Source organism: Pristiophorus japonicus, unplaced genomic scaffold (assembly GCF_044704955.1).
Source record: "Pristiophorus japonicus isolate sPriJap1 unplaced genomic scaffold, sPriJap1.hap1 HAP1_SCAFFOLD_216, whole genome shotgun sequence".
Lineage (NCBI taxonomy): Eukaryota > Metazoa > Chordata > Chondrichthyes > Pristiophoridae > Pristiophorus > Pristiophorus japonicus.
The window spans coordinates 698,930-717,032 of NW_027251865.1; the positions used below are offsets into that span (position 1 = coordinate 698,930).

At 43.9% G+C, this 18,103-nt stretch overlaps 8 non-coding genes across 8 annotated transcripts; all 8 read left to right on the forward strand.

The window, feature by feature from the left end:
• Nucleotides 1-173: 173 nt before the first annotated feature.
• trnai-aau (transfer RNA isoleucine (anticodon AAU)) lies at nucleotides 174-247 on the forward strand. Its single transcript has one exon. It is a non-coding gene; the product is annotated as a tRNA-Ile (tRNA).
• A 2,173-nt stretch (nucleotides 248-2,420) lies between these two features.
• On the forward strand, nucleotides 2,421-2,494 carry trnai-aau (transfer RNA isoleucine (anticodon AAU)). The gene has a single exon. It is a non-coding gene; the product is annotated as a tRNA-Ile (tRNA).
• Nucleotides 2,495-4,668: 2,174 nt separating this feature from the next.
• Nucleotides 4,669-4,742, forward strand: trnai-aau (transfer RNA isoleucine (anticodon AAU)). The gene has a single exon. It is a non-coding gene; the product is annotated as a tRNA-Ile (tRNA).
• Nucleotides 4,743-6,914: 2,172 nt separating this feature from the next.
• Nucleotides 6,915-6,988, forward strand: trnai-aau (transfer RNA isoleucine (anticodon AAU)). Its single transcript has one exon. It is a non-coding gene; the product is annotated as a tRNA-Ile (tRNA).
• Nucleotides 6,989-9,186: 2,198 nt separating this feature from the next.
• Nucleotides 9,187-9,260, forward strand: trnai-aau (transfer RNA isoleucine (anticodon AAU)). The gene has a single exon. It is a non-coding gene; the product is annotated as a tRNA-Ile (tRNA).
• A 2,172-nt stretch (nucleotides 9,261-11,432) lies between these two features.
• trnai-aau (transfer RNA isoleucine (anticodon AAU)) lies at nucleotides 11,433-11,506 on the forward strand. The gene has a single exon. It is a non-coding gene; the product is annotated as a tRNA-Ile (tRNA).
• A 2,173-nt stretch (nucleotides 11,507-13,679) lies between these two features.
• Nucleotides 13,680-13,753, forward strand: trnai-aau (transfer RNA isoleucine (anticodon AAU)). Its single transcript has one exon. It is a non-coding gene; the product is annotated as a tRNA-Ile (tRNA).
• Nucleotides 13,754-15,926: 2,173 nt separating this feature from the next.
• On the forward strand, nucleotides 15,927-16,000 carry trnai-aau (transfer RNA isoleucine (anticodon AAU)). The gene has a single exon. It is a non-coding gene; the product is annotated as a tRNA-Ile (tRNA).
• Nucleotides 16,001-18,103: the final 2,103 nt, after the last annotated feature.

The following is an 18,103-nucleotide window of genomic DNA, read 5'->3' on the forward strand; positions in this document are numbered from 1 at the left end:
GCTCTTTTTCTGTTACGTTCTATTTACACTCTGCGCAGTGTTGTAGATGAAAAGTGAACAATGTTTAAGCGATGTGATGTGTTCAATGTTTATGCAGTAAATCTGTCACCCAGTGTGAGTTGGAAACACAATCCCCGCAGACTGAGCTTTCACGCAACGTTAACACAATTTGTGGCCGGTTAGCTCAGTTGGTTAGAGCGTGGTGCTAATAACGCCAAGGTCACGGGTTCGATCCCCGTACGGGCTATTCCAGTGTTTTTCATAATTTTTATTCGGTTTTTAGTCACGTTGAAAATAAAATCTTTATAATGAAACAAATCCACACAGAATCCCAAGGGTTGGGAATTATTTGGAATAACAGTCATTTGCCGACGGGGTTGAAAGGCACATCTTTCTGTTTATTTGTGTTTCTTGGTTTGCTGATAAACGATGAACCGGAGGCCTGTTCCTGTAAATGCTCCAAAGTAGAAACAGACAGACAGAACGCTTCTGTCGCCTGGAGATGGGCAAAAGACTGCAGTTCAGGACAAAAACACCAAATGAAATGTTCACCCGGCACCGAGTTTGAAAAATCCCGAGAAAAGGACAGAATGAAATAGATTTCAGTGCATGCCTACCCGCACGTGATGCTGTGGATGCGCGGACATATCTTTGGTGCTCTCCACAAAAAATGCCATTTGCTACGAACAGTTTTTCCTGGCGCGAATGTGGTGAGAATTTGGAAGGAACAAGCAGGACAGACTGTGTTGGCCTGCTTGTTGCCAAGCAAATGTGCAGCAACTTCCTTGACTTTCACCGCTTCGGCCCGGGTTCGATTCCCGGTCAGGGTACAATGTATTTTCGGCCGTTTGTACTGCAAGGCTGTTCCTGAACAAATTTACAGCTCATTGCACTCTTGCTGCCCCAACCATCAGCAGCGCATCATTCGTTGCAGTGATACAGCATACACTTCTGTGCCTTCATTTTTAAAGTCAGCAGTAAATGAGGAGATCTCGCTCAACAAGTGCTGATTGACACCGTAAATGTTGCCAATCATGGCTAACTTTATCCTTCCGTGTACATTTTTGCGGCACGTCATTCTAGCTTACCATCTGTCAATGCATTGCCAGTGTGGAAATATACAGCATTTTAAACTTAGCAACGTGTGCAAGACTGGAATCAGTGAATGCCTGGGCCATGGCCACTGATAACTTATCCCGAGCATTCATTTGGCCTGGGCCCCTCCTATATTGCACATTGGCTCACTGTGTGTCTATGTTTAGCGTTCACAGGCAATTTACAAGCTCTGAATTTCCCAGCAGTGAATTCATGGAGTGATTGATCTAACCGACATTCAACATAAGTATTGTTAAATCTCTCCTTTATTCGCGACACTTATCTCTCTTCAGCATAGCACTGCTATGGACTGAAACTGTTAGAATTTCACCTTGCCTCGGGGTCAGTGCGGCTAAGTGGGACTTCGGCCGGTCTCCCTTTCAGAGCCCATCAGTGTCGAGAAAAGAACGGGGTATTTTACTGACATTTTATGTTCTCAAACAGTTATAAACTCTCCAGTATGTTTCACTGTGTGATACGGTGAGATCGAGCCTGTTGTGCAAGCTTTGTTTCTTTATGAAGACTTCAGCAGAACATTAAATCAACATGTGGAACAAGAATTGCTGATTTACACTGTAAGTTTGCCAACATTTAACTGCAGTGTGAGAACAGTCACCAATATAATTAGGCTTCCATTACGTTCTTGCACGACATCACCCTAAGAAACCTAGTTGATCACAGCACAGATATCAGTTAATTCATTGCCAGTGCGAAAAAATACACATTTTGAACTTAGCAACGTGTACAAGACCACTGCCTGCATCGTGGGCAGTGATAACGGAACATGAGCATTAAGATTTTCGGTATCATTATACTTTACATTAACACAACCTGAGCTCTGAGATGTGTTTGGGACCCATTGCCCCGAAATGAGGACTGAGTGGGTGGGGCAATTCCTTCCGGGGTCAGGTTTTCTTTCAAAAAGGTGGGAGAAAACTTTGCTTCGTTCACTGTCACGCCGAAATAGTTGAGTTGGGAAGGCGTTTGACTGAAGATCCAGATGGTTCCTGGTTCAATCCCGTGTTTCAGCAATTTCTGGTTATTTCGCGTTCCCTTCATTATAAGGGTAATGGCTGATTTTATATCGGGACAGTGGGCTGTTCAGCGGTTGCGTGATAATAATTTTCAACGTGAATGGTTTTTTGATTTAGCGCTCTTTTTCTGTTACGTTCTATTTACACTCTGCGCAGTGTTGTAGATGAACAGTGAACAATGTTTAAGCGATGTGATGTGTTCAATGTTTATGCAGTAAATCTGTCACCCAGTGTGAGTTGGAAACACAATCCCCGCAGACTGAGCTTTCACGCAACGTTATCACAATTTGTGGCCGGTTAGCTCAGTTGGTTAGAGCGTGGTGCTAATAACGCCAAGGTCGCGGGTTCGATCCCCGTACGGGCCATTCCAGTGTTTTTCATAATTTTTATTCGGTTTTTCGTCACGTTGAAAATCAAATCTTTATAATGAAACAAATCCACACAGAATCCCAAGGGTTGGGAATTATTTGGAATGACAGTCATTTGCCGACGGGGTTGAAAGGCACATCTTTCTGTTTATTTGTGTTTCTTGGTTTGCTGATAAACGATGAACCGGAGGCCTGTTCCTGTAAATGCTCCAAAGTCGAAACAGACAGACAGAACGCTTCTGTCGCCTGGAGATGGGCAAAAGACTGCAGTTCAGGACAAAAACACCAAATGAAATGTTCACCCGGCACCGAGTTTGAAAAATCCCGAGAAAAGGACAGAATGAAATAGATTTCAGTGCATGCCTACCCGCACGTGATGCTGTGGATGCGCGGACATATCTTTGGTGCTCTCCACAAAAAATGCCATTTGCTACGAACAGTTTTTCCTGGCGCGAAAGTGGTGAGAATTTGGAAGGAGCAAGCAGGACAGACTGTGTTGGCCTGCTTGTTGCCAAGCAAATGTGCAGCAACTTCCTTGGCTTTCACCGCTGCGGCACGGGTTCGATTCCCGGTCAGGGCACAATGTATTTTCGGCCGTTTGAACTGCAAGGCTGTTCCTGAACAAATTTACAGCTCATTGCACTCTTGCTGCCCCAACCATCAGCAGCGCATCATTCGTTGCAGTGATACAGCATACACTTCTGTGCCTTCATTTTTAAAGTCAGCAGTAAATGAGGAGATCTCGCTCAACAAGTGCTGATTGACACCGTAAATGTTGCCAATCATGGCTAACTTTATCCTTCCGTGTACATTTTTGCGGCACATCACTCTAGCTTACCATCTGTCAATGCATTGCCAGTGTGGAAGTATTCAGCATTTTAAACTTAGCAACGTGTGCAAGACTGGAATCAGTGAATGCCTGGGCCATGGCCACTGATAACTTATCCCGAGCATTCATTTGGCCTGGGCCCCTCCTATATTGCACATTGGCTCACTGTGTGTCTATGTTTAGCGTTCACAGGCAATTTACAAGCTCTGAATTTCCCAGCAGTGAATTCATGGAGTGATTGATCTAACCGACATTCAACATTAGTATTGTTAAATCTCTCCTTTATTCGCGACACTTATCTCTCTTCAGCATAGCACTGCTATGGACTGAACCTGTTAGAATTTCACCTTGCATCGGGGTCAGTGCGGCTAAGTGGGACTTCGGCCGGTCTCCCTTTCAGAGCCCATCAGTGTCGAGAAAAGAACGGGGTATTTTACTGACATTTTATGTTCTCAAACAGTTATAAACTCTCCAGTATATTTCACTGTGTGATACGGTGAGATCGAGCCTGTTGTGCAAGCTTTGTTTCTTTATGAACACTTCAGCAGAACATTAAATCAACATGTGGAACTAGAATTGCTGATTTACACTGTAAGTTTGCCAACATTTAACTGCAGTGTGAGAACAATCACCAATATAATTAGGCTTCCATTACGTTCTTGCACGACATCACCCTAAGAAACCTAGTTGATCACAGCACAGATATCAGTTAATTCATTGCCAGTGCGAAAAAATCCACATTTTGAACTTAGGAACGTGTACAAGACCACTGCCTGCATCGTGGGCAGTGATAACGGAACATGAGCATTAAGATTTTCGGTATCATTATACTTTACATGAACACAACCTGAGCTCTGAGATGTGTTTGGGAACCATTGCCCCGAAATGAGGACTGAGTGGGCGGCGCAATTCATTCCGGGGTCAGGTTTTCTTTCAAAAAGGTGTGAGAAAACTTTGCTTCGTACACTTTCAGGCCGAAATAGTTCAGTTGGGAAGGCGTTTGACTGAAGATCCAGATGGTTCCTGGGTCAAATCCCGTGTTTCAGCAATTTCTGGTTATTTCGCGTTCCCTTCATTCTAAGGGTAATGGCTGATTTTATATCGGGACAATGGGCTGTTCAGCGGTTGCGTGATAATAATTTTTAACGTGAATTGCTTTTATATTTAGCGCTCTTTTTCTGTTACGTTCTATTTACACTCTGCGCAGTGTTGTAGATGAAAAGTGAACAATGTTTAAGCGATGTGATGTGTTCAATGTTTATGCAGTAAATCTGTCACCCAGTGTGAGTTGGAAACACAATCCCCGCAGACTGAGCTTTCACGCAACGTTATCACAATTTGTGGCCGGTTAGCTCAGTTGGTTAGAGCGTGGTGCTAATAACGCCAAGGTCACGGGTTCGATCCCCGTACGGGCTATTCCAGTGTTTTTCATAATTTTTATTCGGTTTTTAGTCACGTTGAAAATAAAATCTTTATAATGAAACAAATCCACACAGAATCCCAAGGGTTGGGAATTATTTGGAATAACAGTCATTTGCCGACGGGGTTGAAAGGCACATCTTTCTGTTTATTTGTGTTTCTTGGTTTGCTGATAAACGATGAACCGGAGGCCTGTTCCTGTAAATGCTCCAAAGTAGAAACAGACAGACAGAACGGTTCTGTCGCCTGGAGATGGGCAAAAGACTGCAGTTCAGGACAAAAACACCAAATGAAATGTTCACCCGGCACCGAGTTTGAAAAATCCCGAGAAAAGGACAGAATGAAATAGATTTCAGTGCATGCCTACCCGCACGTGATGCTGTGGATGCGCGGACATATCTTTGGTGCTCTCCACAAAAAATGCCATTTGCTACGAACAGTTTTTCCTGGCGCGAATGTGGTGAGAATTTGGAAAAGCAAGCAGGACAGACTGTGTTGGCCTGCTTGTTGCCAAGCAAATGTGCAGCAACTTCCTTGGCTTTCACCGCTGCGGCCCGGATTCGATTCCCGGTCAGGGTACAATGTATTTTCGGCCGTTTGTACTGCAAGGCTGTTCCTGAACAAATTTACAGCTCATTGCACTCTTGCTGCCCCAACCATCAGCAGCGCATCATTCGTTGCAGTGATACAGCATCCACTTCTGTGCCTTCCGTTTGAAAGTCAGCAGTAAATGAGGAGATCTCACTCAACAAATGCTGATTGACACCGTAAATGTTGCCAATCATGGCTAACTTTATCCTTCCGTGTATATTTTTGCGGCACATCACTCTAGCTTACCATCTGTCAATGCATTGCCAGTGTGGAAGTATTCAGCATTTTAAACTTAGCAACGTGTGCAAGACTGGAATCAGTGAATGCCTGGGCCATGGCCACTGATAACTTATCCCGAGCATTCATTTGGCCTGGGCCCCTCCTATATTGCACATTGGCTCACTGTGTGTCTATGTTTAGCGTTCACAGGCAATTTACAAGCTCTGAATTTCCCAGCAGTGAATTCATGGAGTGATTGATCTAACCGACATTCAACATCAGTATTGTTAAATCTCTCCTTTATTCGCGACACTTATCTCTCTTCAGCATAGCACTGCTATGGACTGAACCTGTTAGAATTTCACCTTGCCTCGGGGTCAGTGCGGCTATGTGGGACTTCGGCCGGTCTCCCTTTCAGAGCCCATCAGTGTCGAGAAAAGAACGGGGTATTTTACTGACATTTTATGTTCTCAAACAGTTATAAACTCTCCAGTATATTTCACTGTGTGATACGGTGAGATCGAGCCTGTTGTGCAAGCTTTGTTTCTTTATGAACACTTCAGCAGAACATTAAATCAACATGTGGAACTAGAATTGCTGATTTACACTGTAAGTTTGCCAACATTTAACTGCAGTGTGAGAACAATCACCAATATAATTAGGCTTCCATTACGTTCTTGCACGACATCACCCTAAGAAACCTAGTTGATCACAGCACAGATATCAGTTAATTCATTGCCAGTGCGAAAAAATACACATTTTGAACTTAGCAACGTGTACAAGACCACTGCCTGCATCGTGGGCAGTGATAACGGAACATGAGCATTAAGATTTTCGGTATCATTATACTTTACATTAACACAACCTGAGCTCTGAGATGTGTTTGGGACCCATTGCCCCGAAATGAGGACTGAGTGGGTGGGGCAATTCATTCCGGGGTCAGGTTTTCTTTCAAAAAGGTGTGAGAAAACTTTGCTTCGTTCACTGTCACGCCGAAATAGTTGAGTTGGGAAGGCGTTTGACTGAAGATCCAGATGGTTCCTGGTTCAATCCCGTGTTTCAGCAATTTCTGGTTATTTCGCGTTCCCTTCATTCTAAGGGTAATGGCTGATTTTATATCGGGACAGTGGGCTGTTCAGCGGTTGCGTGATAATAATTTTTAACGTGAATTGCTTTTAGATGTAGCGCTCTTTTTCTGTTACGTTCTATTTACACTCTGCGCAGTGTTGTAGATGAACAGTGAACAATGTTTAAGCGATGTGATGTGTTCAATGTTTATGCAGTAAATCTGTCACCCAGTGTGAGTTGGAAACACAATCCCCGCAGACTGAGCTTTCACGCAACGTTAACACAATTTGTGGCCGGTTAGCTCAGTTGTTTAGAGCGTGGTGCTAATAACGCCAAGGTCACGGGTTCGATCCCCGTACGGGCTATTCCAGTGTTTTTCATAATTTTTATTCGGTTTTTAGTCACGTTGAAAATAAAATCTTTATAATGAAACAAATCCACACAGAATCCCAAGGGTTGGGAAATATTTGGAATAACAGTCATTTGCCGACGGGGTTGAAAGGCACATCTTTCTGTTTATTTGTGTTTCTTGGTTTGCTGATAAACGATGAACCGGAGGCCTGTTCCTGTAAATGCTCCAAAGTAGAAACAGACAGACAGAACGCTTCTGTCGCCTGGAGATGGGCAAAAGACTGCAGTTCAGGACAAAAACACCAAATGAAATGTTCACCCGGCACCGAGTGTGAAAAATCCCGAGAAAAGGACAGAATGAAATAGATTTCAGTGCATGCCTACCCGCACGTGATGCTGTGGATGCGCGGACATATCTTTGGTGCTCTCCACAAAAAATGCCATTTGCTACGAACAGTTTTTCGTGGCGCGAATGTGGTGAGAATTTGGAAGGAGCAAGCAGGACAGACTGTGTTGGTCTGCTTGTTTGCAAGCAAATGTGCAGCAACTTCCTTGGTGGTCTAGTGGTTAGGAATCGGCGCTTTCACCGCTGCGGCCTGGGTTCGATTCCCGGTCAGGGTACAATGTATTTTCGGCCGTTTGAACTGCAAGGCTGTTCCTGAACAAATTTACAGCTCATTGCACTCTTGCTGCCCCAACCATCAGCAGCGCATCATTCGTTGCAGTGATACAGCATGCACTTCTGTGCCTTCATTTTTAAAGTCAGCAGTAAATGAGGAGATCTCGCTCAACAAGTGCTGATTGACACCGTAAATGTTGCCAATCATGGCTAACTTTATCCTTCCGTGTACATTTTTGCGGCACGTCACTCTAGCTTACCATCTGTCAATGCATTGCCAGTGTGGAAATATACAGCATTTTAAACTTAGCAACGTGTGCAAGACGGGAATCAGTGAATGCCTGGGCCATGGCCACTGATAACTTATCCCGAGCATTCATTTGGCCTGGGCCCCTCCTATATTGCACATTGGCTCACTGTGTGTCTATGTTTAGCGTTCACAGGCAATTTACAAGCTCTGAATTTCCCAGCAGTGAATTCATGGAGTGATTGATCTAACCGACATTCAACATCAGTATTGTTAAATCTCTCCTTTATTCGCGACACTTATCTCTCTTCAGCATAGCACTGCTATGGACTGAAACTGTTAGAATTTCACCTTGCATCGCGGTCAGTGCGGCTATGTGGGACTTCGGCCGGTCTCCCTTTCAGAGCCCATCAGTGTCGAGAAAAGAACGGGGTATTTTACTGACATTTTATGTTCTCAAACAGTTATAAACTCTCCAGTATATTTCACTGTGTGATACGGTGAGATCGAGCCTGTTGTGCAAGCTTTGTTTCTTTATGAAGACTTCAGCAGAACATTAAATCAACATGTGGAACAAGAATTGCTGATTGTCACTGTAAGTTTGCCAACATTTAACTGCAGTGTGAGAACAATCACCAATATAATTAGGCTTCCATTACGTTCTTGCACGACATCACCCTAAGAAACCTAGTTGATCACAGCACAGATATCAGTTAATTCATTGCCAGTGCGAAAAAATACACATTTTGAACTTAGGAACGTGTACAAGACCACTGCCTGCGTCGTGGGCAGTGATAACGGAACATGAGCATTAAGATTTTCGGTATCATTATACTTTACATTAACACAACCTGAGCTCTGAGATGTGTTTGGGACCCATTGCCCCGAAATGAGGACTGAGTGGGCGGCGCAATTCATTCCGGGGTCAGGTTTTCTTTCAAAAAGGTGTGAGAAAACTTTGCTTCGTACACTTTCAGGCCGAAATAGTTCAGTTGGGAAGGCGTTTGACTGAAGATCCAGATGGTTCCTGGGTCAAATCCCGTGTTTCAGCAATTTCTGGTTATTTCGCGTTCCCTTCATTCTAAGGGTAATGGCTGATTTTATATCGGGACAATGGGCTGTTCAGCGGTTGCGTGATAATAATTTTTAACGTGAATTGCTTTTATATTTAGCGCTCTTTTTCTGTTACGTTCTATTTACACTCTGCGCAGTGTTGTAGATGAAAAGTGAACAATGTTTAAGCGATGTGATGTGTTCAATGTTTATGCAGTAAATCTGTCACCCAGTGTGAGTTGGAAACACAATCCCCGCAGACTCAGCTTTCACGCAACGTTAACACAATTTGTGGCCGGTTAGCTCAGTTGGTTAGAGCGTGGTGCTAATAACGCCAAGGTCACGGGTTCGATCCCCGTACGGGCTATTCCAGTGTTTTTCATAATTTTTATTCGGTTTTTAGTCACGTTGAAAATAAAATCTTTATAATGAAACAAATCCACACAGAATCCCAAGGGTTGGGAATTATTTGGAATAACAGTCATTTGCCGACGGGGTTGAAAGGCACATCTTTCTGTTTATTTGTGTTTCTTGGTTTGCTGATAAACGATGAACCGGAGGCCTGTTCCTGTAAATGCTCCAAAGTAGAAACAGACAGACAGAACGCTTCTGTCGCCTGGAGATGGGCAAAAGACTGCAGTTCAGGACAAAAACACCAAATGAAATGTTCACCCGGCACCGAGTTTGAAAAATCCCGAGAAAAGGACAGAATGAAATAGATTTCAGTGCATGCCTACCCGCACGTGATGCTGTGGATGCGCGGACATATCTTTGGTGCTCTCCACAAAAAATGCCATTTGCTACGAACAGTTTTTCCTGGCGCGAATGTGGTGAGAATTTGGAAGGAGCAAGCAGGACAGACTGTGTTGGCCTGCTTGTTGCCAAGCAAATGTGCAGCCACTTCTTTGGCTTTCACCGCTTCGGCCCGGGTTCGATTCCCGGTCAGGGTACAATGTATTTTCGGCCGTTTGTACTGCAAGGCTGTTCCTGAACAAATTTACAGCTCATTGCACTCTTGCTGCCCCAACCATCAGCAGCGCATCATTCGTTGCAGTGATACAGCATCCACTTCTGTGCCTTCCGTTTGAAAGTCAGCAGTAAATGAGGAGATCTCACTCAACAAATGCTGATTGACACCGTAAATGTTGCCAATCATGGCTAACTTTATCCTTCCGTGTACATTTTTGCGGCACATCACTCTAGCTTACCATCTGTCAATGCATTGCCAGTGTGGAAGTATTCAGCATTTTAAACTTAGCAACGTGTGCAAGACTGGAATCAGTGAATGCCTGGGCCATGGCCACTGATAACTTATCCCGAGCATTCATTTGGCCTGGGCCCCTCCTATATTGCACATTGGCTCACTGTGTGTCTATGTTTAGCGTTCACAGGCAATTTACAAGCTCTGAATTTCCCAGCAGTGAATTCATGGAGTGATTGATCTAACCGACATTCAACATCAGTATTGTTAAATCTCTCCTTTATTCGCGACACTTATCTCTCTTCAGCATAGCACTGCTATGGACTGAACTTGTTAGAATTTCACCTTGCCTCGGGGTCAGTGCGGCTAAGTGGGACTTCGGCCGGTCTCCCTTTCAGAGCCCATCAGTGTCGAGAAAAGAACGGGGTATTTTACTGACATTTTATGTTCTCAAACAGTTATAAACTCTCCAGTATATTTCACGTGTGATACGGTGAGATCGAGCCTGTTGTGCAAGCTTTGTTTCTTTATGAACACTTCAGCAGAACATTAAATCAACATGTGGAACTAGAATTGCTGATTTACACTGTAAGTTTGCCAACATTTAACTGCAGTGTGAGAACAATCACCAATATAATTAGGCTTCCATTACGTTCTTGCACGACATCACCCTAAGAAACCTAGTTGATCACAGCACAGATATCAGTTAATTCATTGCCAGTGCGAAAAAATACACATTTTGAACTTAGCAACGTGTACAAGACCACTGCCTGCATCGTGGGCAGTGATAACGGAACATGAGCATTAAGATTTTCGGTATCATTATACTTTACATTAACACAACCTGAGCTCTGAGATGTGTTTGGGACCCATTGCCCCGAAATGAGGACTGAGTGGGTGGGGCAATTCATTCCGGGGTCAGGTTTTCTTTCAAAAAGGTGTGAGAAAACTTTGCTTCGTTCACTGTCACGCCGAAATAGTTGAGTTGGGAAGGCGTTTGACTGAAGATCCAGATGGTTCCTGGTTCAATCCCGTGTTTCAGCAATTTCTGGTTATTTCGCGTTCCCTTCATTCTAAGGGTAATGGCTGATTTTATATCGGGACAGTGGGCTGTTCAGCGGTTGCGTGATAATAATTTTTAACGTGAATTGCTTTTAGATTTAGCGCTCTTTTTCTGTTACGTTCTATTTACACTCTGCGCAGTGTTGTAGATGAACAGTGAACAATGTTTAAGCGATGTGATGTGTTCAATGTTTATGCAGTAAATCTGTCACCCAGTGTGAGTTGGAAACACAATCCCCGCAGACTGAGCTTTCACGCAACGTTAACACAATTTGTGGCCGGTTAGCTCAGTTGGTTAGAGCGTGGTGCTAATAACGGCAAGGTCACGGGTTCGATCCCCGTACGGGCTATTCCAGTGTTTTTCATAATTTTTATTCGGTTTTTCGTCACGTTGAAAATCAAATCTTTATAATGAAACAAATCCACACAGAATCCCAAGGGTTGGGAATTATTTGGAATAACAGTCATTTGCCGACGGGGTTGAAAGGCACATCTTTCTGTTTATTTGTGTTTCTTGGTTTGCTGATAAACGATGAACCGGAGGCCTGTTCCTGTAAATGCTCCAAAGTAGAAACAGACAGACAGAACGCTTCTGTCGCCTGGAGATGGGCAAAAGACTGCAGTTCAGGACAAAAACACCAAATGAAATGTTCACCCGGCACCGAGTGTGAAAAATCCCGAGAAAAGGACAGAATGAAATAGATTTCAGTGCATGCCTACCCGCACGTGATGCTGTGGATGCGCGGACATATCTTTGGTGCTCTCCACAAAAAATGCCATTTGCTACGAACAGTTTTTCCTGGCGCGAATGTGGTGAGAATTTGGAAGGAGCAAGCAGGACAGACTGTGTTGGCCTGCTTGTTGCCAAGCAAATGTGCAGCAACTTCCTTGGCTTTCACCGCTTCGGCCCGGGTTCGATTCCCGGTCAGGGTACAATGTATTTTCGGCCGTTTGTACTGCAAGGCTGTTCCTGAACAAATTTACAGCTCATTGCACTCTTGCTCCCACAACCATCAGCAGCGCATCATTCGTTGCAGTGATACAGCATCCACTTCTGTGCCTTCCGTTTTAAAGTCAGCAGTAAATGAGGAGATCTCACTCAACAAATGCTGATTGACACCGTAAATGTTGCCAATCATGGCTAACTTTATCCTTCCGTGTACATTTTTGCGGCACATCACTCTAGCTTACCATCTGTCAATGCATTGCCAGTGTGGAAGTATTCAGCATTTTAAACTTAGCAACGTGTGCAAGACTGGAATCAGTGAATGCCTGGGCCATGGCCACTGATAACTTATCCCGAGCATTCATTTGGCCTGGGCCCCTCCTATATTGCACATTGGCTCACTGTGTGTCTATGTTTAGCGTTCACAGGCAATTTACAAGCTCTGAATTTCCCAGCAGTGAATTCATGGAGTGATTGATCTAACCGACATTCAACATCAGTATTGTTAAATCTCTCCTTTATTCGCGACACTTATCTCTCTTCAGCATAGCACTGCTATGGACTGAACCTGTTAGAATTTCACCTTGCCTCGGGGTCAGTGCGGCTAAGTGGGACTTCGGCCGGTCTCCCTTTCAGAGCCCATCAGTGTCGAGAAAAGAACGGGGTATTTTACTGACATTTTATGTTCTCAAACAGTTATAAACTCTCCAGTATATTTCACTGTGTGATACGGTGAGATCGAGCCTGTTGTGCAAGCTTTGTTTCTTTATGAACACTTCAGCAGAACATTAAATCAACATGTGGAACTAGAATTGCTGATTTACACTGTAAGTTTGCCAACATTTAACTGCAGTGTGAGAACAATCACCAATATAATTAGGCTTCCATTACGTTCTTGCACGACATCACCCTAAGAAACCTAGTTGATCACAGCACAGATATCAGTTAATTCATTGCCAGTGCGAAAAAATACACATTTTGAACTTAGCAACGTGTACAAGACCACTGCCTGCATCGTGGGCAGTGATAACGGAACATGAGCATTAAGATTTTCGGTATCATTATACTTTACATTAACACAACCTGAGCTCTGAGATGTGTTTGGGACCCATTGCCCCGAAATGAGGACTGAGTGGGTGGGGCAATTCATTCCGGGGTCAGGTTTTCTTTCAAAAAGGTGTGAGAAAACTTTGCTTCGTTCACTGTCACGCCGAAATAGTTGAGTTGGGAAGGCGTTTGACTGAAGATCCAGATGGTTCCTGGTTCAATCCCGTGTTTCAGCAATTTCTGGTTATTTCGCGTTCCCTTCATTCTAAGGGTAATGGCTGATTTTATATCGGGACAGTGGGCTGTTCAGCGGTTGCGTGATAATAATTTTTAACGTGAATTGCTTTTAGATTTAGCGCTCTTTTTCTGTTACGTTCTATTTACACTCTGCGCAGTGTTGTAGATGAACAGTGAACAATGTTTAAGCGATGTGATGTGTTCAATGTTTATGCAGTAAATCTGTCACCCAGTGTGAGTTGGAAACACAATCCCCGCAGACTCAGCTTTCACGCAACGTTAACACAATTTGTGGCCGGTTAGCTCAGTTGGTTAGAGCGTGGTGCTAATAACGGCAAGGTCACGGGTTCGATCCCCGTACGGGCTATTCCAGTGTTTTTCATAATTTTTATTCGGTTTTTCGTCACGTTGAAAATCAAATCTTTATAATGAAACAAATCCACACAGAATCCCAAGGGTTGGGAATTATTTGGAATAACAGTCATTTGCCGACGGGGTTGAAAGGCACATCTTTCTGTTTATTTGTGTTTCTTGGTTTGCTGATAAACGATGAACCGGAGGCCTGTTCCTGTAAATGCTCCAAAGTAGAAACAGACAGACAGAACGCTTCTGTCGCCTGGAGATGGGCAAAAGACTGCAGTTCAGGACAAAAACACCAAATGAAATGTTCACCCGGCACCGAGTGTGAAAAATCCCGAGAAAAGGACAGAATGAAATAGATTTCAGTGCATGCCTACCCGCACGTGATGCTGTGGATGCGCGGACATATCTTTGGTGCTCTCCACAAAAAATGCCATTTGCTACGAACAGTTTTTCCTGGCGCGAATGTGGTGAGAATTTGGAAGGAGCAAGCAGGACAGACTGTGTTGGCCTGCTTGTTGCCAAGCAAATGTGCAGCCACTTCTTTGGCTTTCACCGCTTCGGCCCGGGTTCGATTCCCGGTCAGGGTACAATGTATTTTCGGCCGTTTGTACTGCAAGGCTGTTCCTGAACAAATTTACAGCTCATTGCACTCTTGCTCCCACAACCATCAGCAGCGCATCATTCGTTGCAGTGATACAGCATCCACTTCTGTGCCTTCCGTTTTAAAGTCAGCAGTAAATGAGGAGATCTCACTCAACAAATGCTGATTGACACCGTAAATGTTGCCAATCATGGCTAACTTTATCCTTCCGTGTACATTTTTGCGGCACATCACTCTAGCTTACCATCTGTCAATGCATTGCCAGTGTGGAAGTATTCAGCATTTTAAACTTAGCAACGTGTGCAAGACTGGAATCAGTGAATGCCTGGGCCATGGCCACTGATAACTTATCCCGAGCATTCATTTGGCCTGGGCCCCTCCTATATTGCACATTGGCTCACTGTGTGTCTATGTTTAGCGTTCACAGGCAATTTACAAGCTCTGAATTTCCCAGCAGTGAATTCATGGAGTGATTGATCTAACCGACATTCAACATCAGTATTGTTAAATCTCTCCTTTATTCGCGACACTTATCTCTCTTCAGCATAGCACTGCTATGGACTGAACCTGTTAGAATTTCACCTTGCCTCGGGGTCAGTGCGGCTAAGTGGGACTTCGGCCGGTCTCCCTTTCAGAGCCCATCAGTGTCGAGAAAAGAACGGGGTATTTTACTGACATTTTATGTTCTCAAACAGTTATAAACTCTCCAGTATATTTCACTGTGTGATACGGTGAGATCGAGCCTGTTGTGCAAGCTTTGTTTCTTTATGAACACTTCAGCAGAACATTAAATCAACATGTGGAACTAGAATTGCTGATTTACACTGTAAGTTTGCCAACATTTAACTGCAGTGTGAGAACAATCACCAATATAATTAGGCTTCCATTACGTTCTTGCACGACATCACCCTAAGAAACCTAGTTGATCACAGCACAGATATCAGTTAATTCATTGCCAGTGCGAAAAAATACACATTTTGAACTTAGCAACGTGTACAAGACCACTGCCTGCATCGTGGGCAGTGATAACGGAACATGAGCATTAAGATTTTCGGTATCATTATACTTTACATTAACACAACCTGAGCTCTGAGATGTGTTTGGGACCCATTGCCCCGAAATGAGGACTGAGTGGGTGGGGCAATTCATTCCGGGGTCAGGTTTTCTTTCAAAAAGGTGTGAGAAAACTTTGCTTCGTTCACTGTCACGCCGAAATAGTTGAGTTGGGAAGGCGTTTGACTGAAGATCCAGATGGTTCCTGGTTCAATCCCGTGTTTCAGCAATTTCTGGTTATTTCGCGTTCCCTTCATTCTAAGGGTAATGGCTGATTTTATATCGGGACAGTGGGCTGTTCAGCGGTTGCGTGATAATAATTTTTAACGTGAATTGCTTTTAGATTTAGCGCTCTTTTTCTGTTACGTTCTATTTACACTCTGCGCAGTGTTGTAGATGAACAGTGAACAATGTTTAAGCGATGTGATGTGTTCAATGTTTATGCAGTAAATCTGTCACCCAGTGTGAGTTGGAAACACAATCCCCGCAGACTCAGCTTTCACGCAACGTTAACACAATTTGTGGCCGGTTAGCTCAGTTGGTTAGAGCGTGGTGCTAATAACGGCAAGGTCACGGGTTCGATCCCCGTACGGGCTATTCCAGTGTTTTTCATAATTTTTATTCGGTTTTTCGTCACGTTGAAAATCAAATCTTTATAATGAAACAAATCCACACAGAATCCCAAGGGTTGGGAATTATTTGGAATAACAGTCATTTGCCGACGGGGTTGAAAGGCACATCTTTCTGTTTATTTGTGTTTCTTGGTTTGCTGATAAACGATGAACCGGAGGCCTGTTCCTGTAAATGCTCCAAAGTAGAAACAGACAGACAGAACGCTTCTGTCGCCTGGAGATGGGCAAAAGACTGCAGTTCAGGACAAAAACACCAAATGAAATGTTCACCCGGCACCGAGTGTGAAAAATCCCGAGAAAAGGACAGAATGAAATAGATTTCAGTGCATGCCTACCCGCACGTGATGCTGTGGATGCGCGGACATATCTTTGGTGCTCTCCACAAAAAATGCCATTTGCTACGAACAGTTTTTCCTGGCGCGAATGTGGTGAGAATTTGGAAGGAGCAAGCAGGACAGACTGTGTTGGCCTGCTTGTTGCCAAGCAAATGTGCAGCCACTTCTTTGGCTTTCACCGCTTCGGCCCGGGTTCGATTCCCGGTCAGGGTACAATGTATTTTCGGCCGTTTGTACTGCAAGGCTGTTCCTGAACAAATTTACAGCTCATTGCACTCTTGCTCCCACAACCATCAGCAGCGCATCATTCGTTGCAGTGATACAGCATCCACTTCTGTGCCTTCCGTTTTAAAGTCAGCAGTAAATGAGGAGATCTCACTCAACAAATGCTGATTGACACCGTAAATGTTGCCAATCATGGCTAACTTTATCCTTCCGTGTACATTTTTGCGGCACATCACTCTAGCTTACCATCTGTCAATGCATTGCCAGTGTGGAAGTATTCAGCATTTTAAACTTAGCAACGTGTGCAAGACTGGAATCAGTGAATGCCTGGGCCATGGCCACTGATAACTTATCCCGAGCATTCATTTGGCCTGGGCCCCTCCTATATTGCACATTGGCTCACTGTGTGTCTATGTTTAGCGTTCACAGGCAATTTACAAGCTCTGAATTTCCCAGCAGTGAATTCATGGAGTGATTGATCTAACCGACATTCAACATCAGTATTGTTAAATCTCTCCTTTATTCGCGACACTTATCTCTCTTCAGCATAGCACTGCTATGGACTGAACCTGTTAGAATTTCACCTTGCCTCGGGGTCAGTGCGGCTAAGTGGGACTTCGGCCGGTCTCCCTTTCAGAGCCCATCAGTGTCGAGAAAAGAACGGGGTATTTTACTGACATTTTATGTTCTCAAACAGTTATAAACTCTCCAGTATATTTCACTGTGTGATACGGTGAGATCGAGCCTGTTGTGCAAGCTTTGTTTCTTTATGAACACTTCAGCAGAACATTAAATCAACATGTGGAACTAGAATTGCTGATTTACACTGTAAGTTTGCCAACATTTAACTGCAGTGTGAGAACAATCACCAATATAATTAGGCTTCCATTACGTTCTTGCACGACATCACCCTAAGAAACCTAGTTGATCACAGCACAGATATCAGTTAATTCATTGCCAGTGCGAAAAAATACACATTTTGAACTTAGCAACGTGTACAAGACCACTGCCTGCATCGTGGGCAGTGATAACGGAACATGAGCATTAAGATTTTCGGTATCATTATACTTTACATTAACACAACCTGAGCTCTGAGATGTGTTTGGGACCCATTGCCCCGAAATGAGGACTGAGTGGGTGGGGCAATTCATTCCGGGGTCAGGTTTTCTTTCAAAAAGGTGTGAGAAAACTTTGCTTCGTTCACTGTCACGCCGAAATAGTTGAGTTGGGAAGGCGTTTGACTGAAGATCCAGATGGTTCCTGGTTCAATCCCGTGTTTCAGCAATTTCTGGTTATTTCGCGTTCCCTTCATTCTAAGGGTAATGGCTGATTTTATATCGGGACAGTGGGCTGTTCAGCGGTTGCGTGATAATAATTTTTAACGTGAATTGCTTTTAGATTTAGCGCTCTTTTTCTGTTACGTTCTATTTACACTCTGCGCAGTGTTGTAGATGAACAGTGAACAATGTTTAAGCGATGTGATGTGTTCAATGTTTATGCAGTAAATC